The sequence below is a fragment of the Elephantulus edwardii genome, unplaced genomic scaffold (assembly GCF_000299155.1).
Source record: "Elephantulus edwardii isolate Elephantulus edwardi_28Jun2011 unplaced genomic scaffold, EleEdw1.0 scaffold00060, whole genome shotgun sequence".
Lineage (NCBI taxonomy): Eukaryota > Metazoa > Chordata > Mammalia > Macroscelidea > Macroscelididae > Elephantulus > Elephantulus edwardii.
In genome coordinates, this window is record NW_006399810.1 from 6,458,051 (window position 1) to 6,472,963 (window position 14,913).

The following is a 14,913-nucleotide window of genomic DNA, read 5'->3' on the forward strand; positions in this document are numbered from 1 at the left end:
TCCTGAGGAGCAGTGGGGGATTCAAACCACTGACCTTTGGGTTTACTGTGCAACTCCTTACTAAATGGCCAGAGTTCCCTCATTTACATAGAGTACTTACGTATTTTACATTCACATCTTAGAAATTCAGATTCTGATGTAAATTTGGGTTTTTAGATGTTTGCTAAAATATTTTTTAATATTTTATAATATTTTCCAATTGTGATTTGGGTGAAAGTTTATAGATTATTATACTCAATCATTCCTTCACAGCTTGTTTTATGGCACTGATTACAATCTCTGCGTTGTATCCACACTGTCCCCAAAATCTTCCTCTGTTCATTTCCATACATCTTAGCACTCCCTACCTTCTGAACTTTATCCCTAGACAAATGCTGCCCTGTTGATCTTCTATGGGTGATTGTTCTAAGCACCAAGTACCTCCCTGTATAGCATATGGATCTGTTTACTGTTTCTGTAACAGTAATTGTAAAGGTGTTTCTGTATAACCTATAGATCTTTTACTGTTTGACTACTTTTTTTTAATGGTTGTTATATGCCAAATCCATCTTCCATCTGTCAGTTTGATGTATTATGATAGTTGGTATGTTGCTCTGATAACAGAAGTGATTTCTCATAGCAACAGGGTTGCCCATAGAGCTCAGGTTTCAGCAGAGTTTATAAAATAAGACTGACTAGTGGCAACAACTTGCACCGGCATCCCAAAGGCACACAGTTCAAATCCACCGGCTGCTCCATGGGAGAAGGGTGGGCAATCTCTTCCCATATGACTTACTGCTTCTGAAAACCTTGCAGAGGGTCAGCTATGAGTCAATCCTGATTTGATGGCACACAAAAACAGCAACAAAAAGGGAGCTCCAGTGGCCTAGTGAAAAGGAATTGTGCTGCAATCTTAAAGCACAAGGTTCAAATCCACCAGCCACTCCACAGGAGAAAAATAGGAAATCTCCCATGCTATTAAACTTTCTCTGAAAACCCACTGGAGGGTCAGCTATGGGTTGGTCCCAACTTGATGATACACAGCAACAACAACAGTAACAAAAACCTGGCGATCTACTTTTCTAATTCATCTAATGAAAATGTCACCAAGAAGGATCAGTCACTGGAGACGGGCATCATGCTTGATGAAGTTTTGCCAACGAAGTTGAGGACAACCTTTGGAGGGATGGGTCAGCACAACAGCCACAATGGACAATGAATGTGTTCTTTGTGAAGAGAGCCCTGTTTGTGTTTTATTCTAGTGAGGAACAGGGATTTTTTGGGGGGTGGGGTTCGCGCTTTTTTAGAATTTTTATTTATTTCTTTTTAATTTGGTGTGCCATTGAATTGGATCCAACTGGCACAGGTGGAGTTTGCCCTTCTTTCTCTAACAAAGCATCTGGTGGAATCAAACCATGCATCTTTGGAATTGCAGTACAGCTTCATACCACTAGGCCACCAGAGCTCCCTGTGAGAAACAGTTTTAATTCTCCTGGAATCCAGATTTCTGGAGTTCATGGATTTGAGGTAACCCACTCAGGCTGTTTTCAAGAATTATCTATGTGCGGTCAGTTTATAGAAACAGACACCCTTGGCTAGAGAGTATATTTTAGGATAAATTATTATTATGTGAACATTAGGATAAATTATTGTTAATCAAACACTGTTCCTGGCCATCTTTTCATAGTGATGCCAAGAAGTTGAGTTATCAGAGTCTTTAGAGACTCTCATCTTCAGAACATTTTCATTCCCATTGCCACTGAGTTGGTACCAACTCATAACTGACCTTCTGTTGAGTATCCAAGGTGGGAAATCAGGTGACAAGAGGTTGTCTATCTTTCACCCTAGGAGTCACCAGTGGATTTGACCCCCCAGGGAAGTGGGGTCTTGGGCACCTCCCTATGGACTAAGCAACAGCACTCACGGTTTCACTCCCTAATCGCTCAAACTATTACCCTGACTTATTTTTTTATTATTATTATTAAATTTTATTAGTTTTAATGAACATTTACATAGATTTTGGGTTTTTATTCATTCATTGTTGTACTGTTTTCTCCACCCCCCGCCCCAGTTCGTTCTTCTTACCCCCATGTCTGTTTTAATTGTCCAATTGCCACAGTGCTTGTCAAAGCCAGTTCTGATTAATCTCCTTTGTCAGTGTGTCCTTTGCCATTCCCTATCACTCCTCCCTGAGAGAGACTTCACCTGATTCATAAGGAAAAGGGGATGGTGTATTCTCTTAGCTACTTCCTGCTGAAAAGGGACGCTGTGGGCTTCAGGGTGAATGTCTTCTCTCACTACTCCAAAGGGTCCCCTTGGCAGTAGGAAACACATAGACTATTATGGAGATTTATTTTGGAATTTAGATGCACTGTTATCAATTGTGCTTAGCCGTACATGTTCATATCCTTGAAGATGTATCATGGAAGTGTTGCAGCCTAGAAGATACAAATTTAACTAACAAGTTAAAAGTGCATGAGTCAAAAATTGAAAAGCAATAATATTCTGAGTAGAGGTTCTAATAGTGGCACAAATCAAGTTCCAGAGGTAAGGTGGTTCCATTGCCATCCTTACTCTAACTTAATTCTTTTATTTAAATTTAAATTTGTTATTAATTTCAGTGAAAATTTACAGAGGCTTTGGATTTCCATTCATTCATTGTTGTAGATTTGTCCCCTCCCAAGGCTCCCCCCCACCAGACATTACCCTCTTGGAAAAGTAAAAGAAAAGATTCTTTCCTTAGTTTACAAACCCTCCCCCAGGTCCACTCCACCATGTAGCCATCGCTCTAGACTCCTGTCATGACAGAAATACCTAATCACATATCTCTTTTAAACAGTTTTCTCCCTTCTCTGTTTCAGAGCAGCATACATTATTGAACCCATCTTACTCAGTCTCTCCCCAACCCCAAGGACAGTCCCATTCTACAGCAGTGGCACCATGCAATATTTGTCCCTTTGTGACTGGGACATTTCACTCAGCATAATGTTCTCCAGAGTCAACCATTTTGAATAATATTGCATGAGTTCCTTGTTTTTTAATGCAGCTTAGTATTCCATTGTGTGAATATACCACAGCTTCTCTAGCCATTCATTTGTTGATGGGCACTTAGGTTGTTTCCAACTCCTTGCTATTGTAAACAAAGCTGCAATAAACATGGGTGTGCATATATCTGCTTGGGTGTCAGTTATGGTCTCTTCGGGGTATATTCCCAGTAGTGGTATTGCGGGGTCAAATTATTACCCTGACTTATAAGCAGCCTATTAAATGAACAAATCCATTTCTATTTCTGGTTTAATATTATTTTTATTTTAACCTTAGCAACTTTTATCCTCGTCCACTATTTGTGAATGAAGAAAACTAGGAAAGAAATAAAATACAACTGAGGTGAAGGAAGAGTTGTTAAAAGGAATAATTACCCAAAAAAGAGGAATAATTACACTGATGACATTATAAAACCAGTGTTGAAGTTAAAATAGATTGTGGCTATAAGCCTAGAATCTGAAATTAGTACTTGGCTGCTAGTTAAGAGCATCAGATAGTAATTATCTGTGAGGGCCTTGACTTGCCTTGAATTGAAAAAGAAGAAAAGTAGTGAAGAGCTGCTTAATTCCAGAACCATTTACCTCCCATTTTTCACCCAGCAGCTGGGAGTTGGAGCCAATGTTCTTCGAGGATCTCATTGTTTTCTACAGTGACTCCAGACTAGCTGCAAGATAAAGTCTGTTAAGAAGGCATTAAGTTTGCTTAGACTGCAAGCTTCAAATAAGAAGAAAGTGCAGCTGTGACTTCCCATTCCTTCATCAAAGGAATTTGGGGACACTCTCAGGTTCTCATTGTGTTGCAGATCATTTGCAATAAAGACAGCTAAGCCCTTAAAACTGTGCCTAAACACACACCCAGAAGTCTGAGAGTGAAACCCAGTGCCTTCTGGCTTAACATACAGGCAGAATTAGGCAGAGCTGTGGACTGAATTGAACCTCACCAAAACACATATTGAAATCCTGGCTCTCAGACCTGTGGATGGATTCTTGTTTGGAAACAATGGTTTTTTTATGTGTTCTGTTAAGGGTATAACATCAGTGTAGAGTAGATTCTAAACTTTATCACTTCAGAGTCATAGAAAGTTGTAAAAATAGAGCCAGATACAAACCCTAGGAAAGACAGATGCCAGACAAGAACAAGAAGAAGCCAAGCCAAGGAGCCAAGCTCTTTCATGGGCTACCAACAAAGAAGAATCAACTCTGCTGAGAAATGGCTCCAAAACAGTGAGAAAATAAATGCACATTCTTTAGAGTCATCCATTGTGGTATTCCTGTTAGAGTAGCAACCGGACATGAAGACAGAGGCTGTCTAGCTGGCTGCACTGGATTATAAAGGAGATGGCCGGGGGTGAGAAGACCCAGTGATGCCAGAAAAAGTGAGATAGGCTTGAGAAGGAAGGAGGCAGCTGCTTAAGAGGAAGATGCATGATCCTGGCCCTGCAGCCTTGAGAGAGAGGCTGAATTATGTCCCACATGTTCTCCTTAGAGCAGTAAAAAAGTATACAAAACACATCAGAAATAGTCCCATTTAATATAAGATCTGAAGCAAAAAGATTGTGACCTAAGTTCGCTTATATGAAATCACCCTATTTCCCAGCAGGATGAGAGAGAAGTGAATAGTTCCGACAGCGAGGAGAGAGAAAGAGGGAAAACAGCCATCTGGGATGGGAAACTAGAAGTTAAAGCAAGGGAAGCCAGATACTTAAAAGGCTGTACTTAGCAAACAAGGAAGTGTGCTGGCCAGTGTGTAAACATCATTGACTCAGATTAAGATCAGTACTCACCAGGTAGAATTTCAACACCAGGGTCAATTCTCCTGCTGAGAAAGATTAGCTAATCTCCTTTCTGCAGCTTGATCTGGGGGCAACTGACTCAGGAAAACAAGCAAAATAGTAAAAGCAGAATTCCCTGGCTTTGACCTGGGCTTTTCACTCCTGAGGCCTGGGGCTTTTCATGCTAACGGACTCAAAGGAAGAGTCAAAGTGAAAATAGAAAGCTAATATCTCTTGTCATTTGAAATACAATACCACTACAGCATAGTCAACAGGGAGCTCTGCTGGTCTAGTAGTAAAGAATTACCCTACCAACCCAAAGATATGTGGTTCGAATCCACAGTGCTCCACTAGAGAAAGATGGACAATTTCCTCCCATGTGATTAAGTGCCTCTGGAAATTCCCTGGAAGCTATGGGTTGGTTCCAACTCGAGGGCACTCAACCACAGCAGAGTGTAGGCTATAGGAAGTTTCACTGCTAACCCCTAGGCTGCCTTTCTGACCATTTGCACACACCAGCTGCTCCTTTGCAATTCACAGCTGGTGGAAAGTCTACTATGAGTGGGTCTGGCTTGAAGGCAATAAATTTGAGTTTGCAAGCTGGAAACACTTCAGGAATGCCAACCTTCTTCACTCCTTTTCCGCCTGCAGTCTGCAGCATAGGAACAGGATAGCCCAAAGGGTCCTGGCACACTCACTAATTGTCTCTCAGTAAATGACAGTCCTTCTCCATCTCTTTTGTGGCCCCCAGCTCCTGTCCAAGCCCAAGTCCAAGCCCCAGCAGTTTCCAGTGCTCAAGCCATCCTCCCTGTCAGTGCAGTACAGGATGGCTCCATGTCAGTGCTGACGTGTGATCTTGGTGACTCCCCAGCCAGTGATCTGATTCCAGAGACAGGGATTGTTCAACTTCCTGGGAGTCCAGCTTCTCACCAACACACTGCACTGGGCACCCATCTGTGCTTCTAAAATGCATTTTCCTGACCTCACTACCTATCCAAATTCTACTTGTTCCTTAAGCCCTCATCTTCTTTCTATAGATCGTATGTAACTATTCCAATAGAATTTTCAGTCTATCTTTTCCTTTTCTGAACTCTTCACATCCACTGGCAAGGACAATTAAAACTCAAAGGCCAAAACAAGACAGGATGTAATAGTTTCATATAAGATAACTTGCTTCCCTAGGTAGACTGCAAATTCCTTCAAGACAGAATTAATGTCTCTATTCTACATCCTGATAGATGGAGAATGGTTTGAAATTGTCAATTATTTCATCTTACTTGGATGACCTTTAGTATCAGCAGAATCAAAAGATGTGTTGCATTGGGAAAGTCTGCTGTCAAGTACCTCTCCAAAGTGCTAAGGAGTACTGATGTCAGTTTAAAGACTAAAGTGCATTTGATCCATTCCATGATATTTTCAGTAACTTGCTATGCATCTGAAATTTGGATAATAAGGAAAGATAACAGAAGAAGAAGGATATCTTTGAGTTGTGATATTGGAAAAGAGTGCTGAATATCCTATGAATAGTCAAACGAACAAGCAAATATGTCTTGGAGAAAGTGCAACTAGGTGTTCATTAGCGGCAAGGACAGTGAAACTTCATCCTACATTCTTTGCACATGTTCTTAAGAGGTATCAGTCCTTGAAAAAAGACATCATTCCAGGAAAAGTGGAAAGTCAGCTAAAGAGAAGAAGTCCCTCAACAAGAAGGACTGACCCACTTATTATGAAAAGGGGCTCAAAGGTGGTGCGGATGGTACAGGGTACAGATCTGCTGTTCACAGGGCATTGAACAAGATTGTACATTGGGCTTCTACATTATTTAGCAGAGACAACCAATGAACTCTGCTGAGTAAACAAACAAATGAGTAGAAGAAGCATGACAAAAGGGTATTTCAACTGGATTAAGAGGGTTTTCCTTGAACTAGTGGAAACACCAAAGAAAATTGGGTCTGAGTCAAGAACTTGGAATGAGCCCAAAACCATAAAGATCATCAGAGACAAAATGGAACCAAACTTAGAAGCCCTAGCTTATAGTATAAATAGGCTGGCAAATACAGTCAGAAATGTACCACCAGCAGAGGTCAGAATCAACAAATGAGGCGTTCTAAAAGTTAAAGCCCTGTGTACATAAACAACTTTTTCCAGTAAAGAAGAAAACCTACAGACTGGGGAAAAATTTTGTGCAATAACATCTCAGAAAAGGGTCTTATAATGAAAGTTTACAGAATATTGCAGGGCTTCCACAACAAAAAGACTGATAACCCAGTAACAAAATAGGCAAATGTCATGGAAAGATTTTTCACAAAGGAAGATATTTGGATGGCAAACAGACACAGGCAGAAATGTTCAAAATCATTAACAATAAGAGGAATGTAAATCAAAACCACAATGAGATACTATTCCCCCTCCAATGTGACAAAGTTGAACAGGATGGCCAGCAATAAATGCTGGAGAGAATGTGGAGAGATAAGTGCTCTCTTACATTCTTGGTGGGATTGTAAAATGGTACAACTACCCTGGAAAGTAGTTTGGCAATTCCTAAAAAAGCTGAACATAGAAATGTTACTTGTCCCAGCTATTCCACTGCTAGGAATATACTTCAAGGAAAACAGAACTGAGACATAAAATGGAGATTTCTGCACCTATGTTCATAGAAGCATTATTCACAATAGCAAGGAAAAAGGAAATGGCCCAAATGTCCCGCAAAAAACAAATGGATTGAGAAATTACGATGCAAAGGCAACACTAAGAAGCAACAATTTTGTAAAGTAATATATAACATAAGAGAGTCTAGAGGGCATTGTGCTACGTGAACTAAGTCTCATAAGGACAAATAAATAGACCATTATTGTAAAAACAGACTGCTAACTAGTAAGATGTGCATAAATGTCCAAAAGGGGAAGGAGAGGGAGGCATGGGAGCTGAGAGTGAGGTGGTTGTTGTTGTTATGTGCCGTCGAGTCGCCTGTGACTGATAGCGACCCTTTGTACAACAGCCCTAGACTCTGCTCTGTCCTGTGCCAATCGCACTGTCTTCGACACTCCCATCCCAATTATCCCAGTCACTGAATCAATCCACCTCATAGAGGGCCTTCCTCTCCTGCGCCATCCCTCCACCCTCCCAAGCATGATGTCCCTCTCCAAGGACCGGTCTCTCCTCACAACATGTCCAAAGTATGTTAGACAGAGCCTCAGAATCCTTGCCTCCAAGGAGCCACCCAGTTTAACCCTTTCCAGGACAAATCTGTTTGTTTTCCTAGCAGTCCATGGTATTCTCAATACTCTTCTCCAGCACCACAGCTCAAAGGCATCAATTCTCCTTCTATCCTCCTTGGTCATTGTCCAACTCTCTGATGCATAACAAGTGATTGCGAAGACCATGGCCTGTATCAGACGCACCTTAGTCTCCAGAGAGACCCCATTGCTCTTCAGTACTTTGGAGAGGTCCCTAACAGCAGACTTTCCCATGGCAATGTGCCTTTTAATTTCCTGGCTTCTGGTGCGAAGACTGTTGACTATGGAGCCAAGCAAACTAAAGCTGGGTACAATCTCAATCTCTTCACCATCCATCCTGATGCTGCCAATTGGTCCAGTGGTGAGAATCTTTGTCTTCTTGACATTGAGCCTCAATCCGTATTGTAGGCTGCAGTCCTTGACACTCTGCAGCAGGCGCTTCAGGTCCTCCTCAGTTTCAGCAAGCAGGGTTGTGTCATCCGCATAACGCAGATTGTTGATAAATCGTCCACCAATCTTGACCCCACATTTCTCCTCATAGAGCCCAGCCTCCCGGATAATCTGTTCTGCATATAGGTTGAAAAGGTATGGAGATTGAGGACAGGGGGAAATCATGAGGATGACAGAGTTTGGTGGGTGAAGTTAGGGCTTTAAGGAATTAAGAAGGATCCAGTGGGGACCTGAAAAGACAGGGTAACAGTAGGCAAAGATAAATGATAATTCATTTTATAAAACATAAAGTATAATGTGAAACAGTGTGAATGAAGGAATGTGTGAAATACAGTGTACCTGAATGATAGACAATGTATGCAAATTGTGTATTCAAACCAAAATAAAACAATAAGAAGAACTTGAAATGAAGCTGAACAGCAGTCCATCTAATCTCCCCTCCTGTGCCTCGAGTTATTCTAATAGTCTCAACTCATTGCCAGTGAGCCAGCACCTACTCATAGCTGACCCTCTTGCAGGTTTCCAGAGGCTATAAATCACAAAAGAGACTGTCCATCTTTCTCCTCACTAGCAGGTTGCATTTGAGCCACCTTCCTTTGTGTTGGCAGTACAACTCCTTACTTAGTAAGCCACTAGAGCTCCCATTCTAAAAATACCTTATGCCTTGTTATCTTATATATTCACTCTGTCACATAATCCACAATCTAAGACAAAGCTGGGGGGTGGGGAATCCATTTAGGAAGTGGAAAAGTCTTTTAAGTGGGAATTCATGACTTCCTAGGGAGCTCTTGGTGGCTTAGTGGTAAGGACTTGTGCTGCCAATCCAAAGGCATTCAGTTCTAATTCACCAGCTGCTCTGTAGGAGAAAGGCAGGCAATATTCTGCGCAATTTACTACCTTTGAATACCTGTTGGAAGGTCAGCCATGGGTCAGTTCCTACTCGATGGCACATAACAACAGCAACATGACTACCTTATCATTATTGAGTGTGAAATATTCATTCTAAAGAAATGTTGGTATTTGTTCTAGAACCTAAAGATAATCGTACTGAAGATTGTTGTTGTTGTTATTGTTGTTGTCCATGTACCCTTGAGTTGACTCATAACTGATCCTTGAGGAGGTTTTCAGAGGCTTTAATCACATGGGAAGAATTTTCTCAACTTCTTCCTTGAAAGAGTTGGTGGATTTGAACTGCCTGTCTTTGGGTTAGTAGTGCAACTCCTTACCACTAGATCACCCAGAGTTTCTGGTGAAGATTCTTATGATGAAAGTATTACCTAAAGCTAAAGAAAATTCTCACCACTGGGCCAATTGGCAGCACCATGATGGGTGGAGAAAAGATTGAGGTTGTTAACAGTTACAGCTTGCTTGGCTCCACAATCAACACTCTTAACACCAGCAGTCAAGAAATCAAAAGGTGAATTGCATTAGGTAAATCTACAGTCAAGGACTTCTCCAGAGTACTGAGAAGACTAAGGGGTGCCTGATCCAGTCCATGGTCTTCACAATTACTTCCTATGCATCAGAGAGCTGGATAATGACCAAGGAGGATAGAAGAATTGATGCCTTTGAGTTGTGGTACTGGAAAAGAATCTTGAACATACCATGAACTGCCAAGAAGACAAATAGATCTGTCTTGGAGAGAGTGAAACCAAGTTTTTCCTTGGAGGCTAGGATTTTGAAGCTCCATCTTACTTACTTGGGCAGGTAGCCAGGAGAAACCAATCCTTGGAGAAGGACATCATGCTCTGCAGGGTGGAGGGACAGTACAGGAGAGGAAAACCCCAGACGAGATGAGTTGTTACAGTAACTAGGGCAATGGGGGTTTGTGTATTGTAGTCAGTGAGACTGGCTTAGGACAGGGCAGGCTTCAGAGGTGTTGTACATAGGGTCACTATGAGTTGCAGGTGACTTGACGACACAACAACAACAACAAAGATAGTTCTGTAAGTTTGAGACTAGTTCAAATCTGAATAATTTCACAGTGAGAGCTGAGGAGTCTATGTGGAGACCAGAAATCCTGAGGGATCTGTGCATACTGAAGATGACAATACAACCCAGGTATCATCCAATGAGGACCTAGAGTGTCAGCCGCTTTTCTTGCACTTTGCGCATATAAGCTCTTTCTCATTTTCATAATAATCCTATAAAGATGACAAAATGGGGTACAGAGAGTAACATCATTTGCCCAAGTCACACAGTTAGCAAGAGCTGGACTTGGTGTTCAGGCAGCTAAATCCTAACCACAGGTCAGAAAGAAGGGCAGTTGCTGCAACAGATTTCAATATAGAAGAAAAATTGGAGGAAAATCCTATCAAGCAAATTTAGCTAAGAGGATAAGGGTTTAAAGCTATCAGGAACTAATTCCTACTCGGATTTGATGGGCATGTCTCTAGACGCTACATTTTCTTTCTAAATCACATAGGACTCAGAAACAGTCTTTCCTAGAGAACATAGACTATGTCCAAGGATCACAGGGCCTAGAAACCAAGATGTAATGCCTAATCAGTCTCTGTTATGGATTGAATTGTGTCTTCCTAAAACGTGTGTAAATCCGAACTGCTCTGCCTTTGGTAATAATCCCATTTGGCAAAGGCTTATCCTTTTATGTTAATGATAAGGAATTAATGTAGGTTATGTCCTAAGTCAATTTCTTTTGAAATAGAAAGCTGAGCAGAAGCAGCAATTCCTCCCTGCTCCGGTGGCCTCACGGTTCGGAAGGAGCAGTGCTCCCAATACAAAGGCACGCGATTTGAACACACCAGGTTCTCCTCAGGAGAAAGATGAGCAATCTCCTTTCATTTACTGCCTCTGAAAACCCGCTCGAGGGTCAACTATGAGTCAGTTGACATAACAACATGTCTTAAATCAAACTCTTTTGAGATGCAAAAGAGATTAAGTAAGCAATCGAAAAAAGTAGCTAAAGTCATCGTAGAGACATGACATGCCATGCAAAGTTCACCAAAAAGCCAAGGAGTAGAAGTTGATGAAACAAAGGCTTTAATCTGAAGCTGACAGAGAGAAAAATCTTCCCTAAGAGCCAGCAAATTCTGTATTAGTATTGTATCACCTGTCTTTTGGGCAAAATGCTTGTCTGCCAGGTAGTGTACAAAAGCTGTGCATCCAAATAAAGGCAGACTGGAAGGAAGCACTGGCCATCAGCCTCTGAAATAACAGGTCTTTGAAAATGCTATGTACAATAGAGCACATTTAAACTAGATATAGATAAACTTAGCTGTCATACTGGGAAACACAAATGAAGAGGAGCAGTTGCAAACAGATACTAGGGATTTGAACACGGAATGTGAGAATTATGAATGCAGGAAAGTTGGACACTGTTAAAGAAGAAATGCAGCACAGAAATATTGATAACATTAGGCATTGATGAGCTGAGATGGATTAGCATGGCCCATTTTGAACTAGGCAATCAAATAATCTACTATGCTGCAAATGAAAAAGTTAGGGGAAATGGGGTCACATTGATAGTAAAAAAAGACCATTTTTAGATCCATCCTGAAACACAGTGTTGTGAGTGACAGGGTAATACCTGCATGCATATAAGCAAGACCTGTTAATAACACTATCATTCAAATATATGCACCAACAACTAGAGCTAAAGATGAGGAAATGGAAGGTTTCTCACACTTTTGCAGTTGGACATCAATAGAACATGCAACCAAGATTGATTAAAAATAATTGGTAACTGAAATATAAAAGTCAGGACAAGAAAGAAGGATCAGTAATCAGAAAATGTAGGTTTAGTGATAGAAATAAAGCTGGAAATAGAATGACAGAATTTTGTACAATGATTTGTTCATTGCAAATACCTTTTCTGAAAAACCCAAGTGTCGACTATACACATGGACCTCACCTAACGGACTACACAGGAATCAGATTGATTACATCTGTGGAAATAATCGTTGAAGAAGTTGAGTAACAGCTGTGAAAACTAGGCCAGGTACTGGATATGGAAGCTAAATAAAATTAAAACAAACCCACAAGAACCAATTTGACCTTGAATATATCCTACCATAATTTTAAAAAATCATTTCAAGAACAGGTTTGAGGTCTTGAACACCAATGAGCGAAGATCAGAGGATATAAAGAATATCACTGAAGATGAATGCAAAAGGTCACTGCAAAGACAGAGGAAGAACAAAAGACCTAAATGGATGTCAAAAGAAACTCTGAATATTGCATTAGAATGCCAAGAAGTCAAGACAAAGGGAAGAAATCAGGAAGTTAAAGAGTTAAAGAGAAGATTTCAAAAGGCAGCTCAGGAAGAAACGCAAAGTATTATAACAAAATGTGTGGAGTCAGAAAATCAAAAAGGCTGAATTCGCTTGAGTTGCAATGCTTAAAGATGCTATGGGCAGAGAATGAAACAATCTAAGAAGCATAAAAAGAAGATGGAAGGAGTGCACAGATCTCTGTACCAAAATGAACTGGCTGACACAGAGGAATTTCATGGAAAAAAATACAAAATAAAGAGGCAATAATGTTGAGAACCCAGAAATAGACCCAGCTATCTATAATCAACTTATATTTGACAAGAAAATAAAACCTGTGAAATGGGGAAATGACAACCTCTTCATCAAATGGTGCTGGCAAAACTGTAATACTACCTGCAGAAAGCTGAAACAGGATCCATCTCACACACCATTCAAAATTCAAAAAATCATCTCAAAGTGGATCAAAGACTTGGAGTAAAGCCTAAAACCATGAAATTCATCAGGGACAAACTGGGATCAAGCTTAGAAGGCCTAATCTACAGTATAAAAAGACTGCCAAATACAGCCAGAAATGCACAATCTGCAGAGAATATAATTGATGAATGGGACCTTCTAAAAATTAAATACCTATGTGCATCAAAACTTTTTTCCAACAGGTTGAAAAGAAAACCTACAGACTGGGAACAAACATTTGGCAATACCATCTTGGAAAAGAGTCTTATAATGAAAGTTTATAGAATACTTCTGGGCTTCCATGAGAAAGAGACTGACAACACAACTACAAAATGGGCAAAAGATATGGAAAGAATTTTCACAAACGATATTCAAAAGGCTAACAGACACATGAAGAAATGCTCAAAATCTCTGGCAATAAGAGAGATGAAAATAAAAATCACAATGAAATACCATCTAACTCCAGTAGCAGTGGCAAAGTTTAACAGGACAGCAAGTAATAAATGTTGGAGAGGATGTGACAAGATAGGAACTCATACATTGCTGGTGGTATTGTAAAGTGGTACAACCATTCTGGAAGGCTGCTTGGCACTTTCTCAAAAAGCTGAACATAGAAATTCCATACGACCCATCTATTCCATTGCTTGGAATATACCCCAAGAAAATAAGAACTGAGGCTCAAACAGAGATTTGACCACCGATGTTCATAGCAGCATTATTTACCATCGCAAGAACATGGACAGCCCAGATGTCCAACCACAAATGAATAGATTGAGAAGTTTTGGTACATTCATACAATGGAATGCTATGCAGCACACAGGAGCAATGATTTTTTAAGTCATTACCTAACCTGGGAGGAACTGGAGAGCATTATGCTGAAAGAACTAACTCAGTCCCGCAAGGACAAATGCTGTATAAAACCATTATTGTAGAATGAGTATGAGGATCCAAGGAGGGTGGGAAGTGGAAGTAGAAGAGTGAGGATAGGGGCAGGGGGGGATGTTGATCATAGGGTTGCACGATTTGATGGAGGGAGTGGAGGAAATGGGAAGGATTTTTTGTGAAAAACAACGTATTCAAACTTTGTAAATAAATCAGTATAAAATTTTTTTTAAAGGTTGAAAAAAAGACAGTGGTGATGAAGGAAGAGAAGTTCAAGCTACTCTGATGGAATTGGCAAAAAATAAGGCCCCAGGAATTGACTGAACACCAGTTTTGATATTTCAACTAACAAATGTAGCCCTGGACGTGCTCACCAGGTTGTGCTAAGAAATCAGGAAGACAGTTATCTGACCCAACTGACTGATAGAGATCCATATTTATTCCCATTCCTTCCCAAAAAGAGTGCGGAAATTATTGAACAATATCACATCCAAGCAAGATCCGGCTGAAGATTATCCAAAAATGACCAGAACAGTACAATGACAGAAAATTACCAGAAACACAAGCTGGGTTTAGAAAAGGCCATGGCACTAGGGACATCACTGCAAACATCAGATAGACCTTGGCTGAGAGCCAAGAGTACCAGAAGAATGTCTATTCGCATTTTATTGACTATGCAAAGGCATTTGACTGTGTGGACCACAACAAATTGTGATTAACCTTGAGGAGAATGGGAATTTCAGAACATTTGATTGTGCTCATGTGAAATCTATACTTATACCAGGAATCAATTGTCAAAACAGAGCCAGGAAACACTGTATGCTTCCAAATCAAGAAATGAGTTTGTCAGGGATGTGTCTTGTCT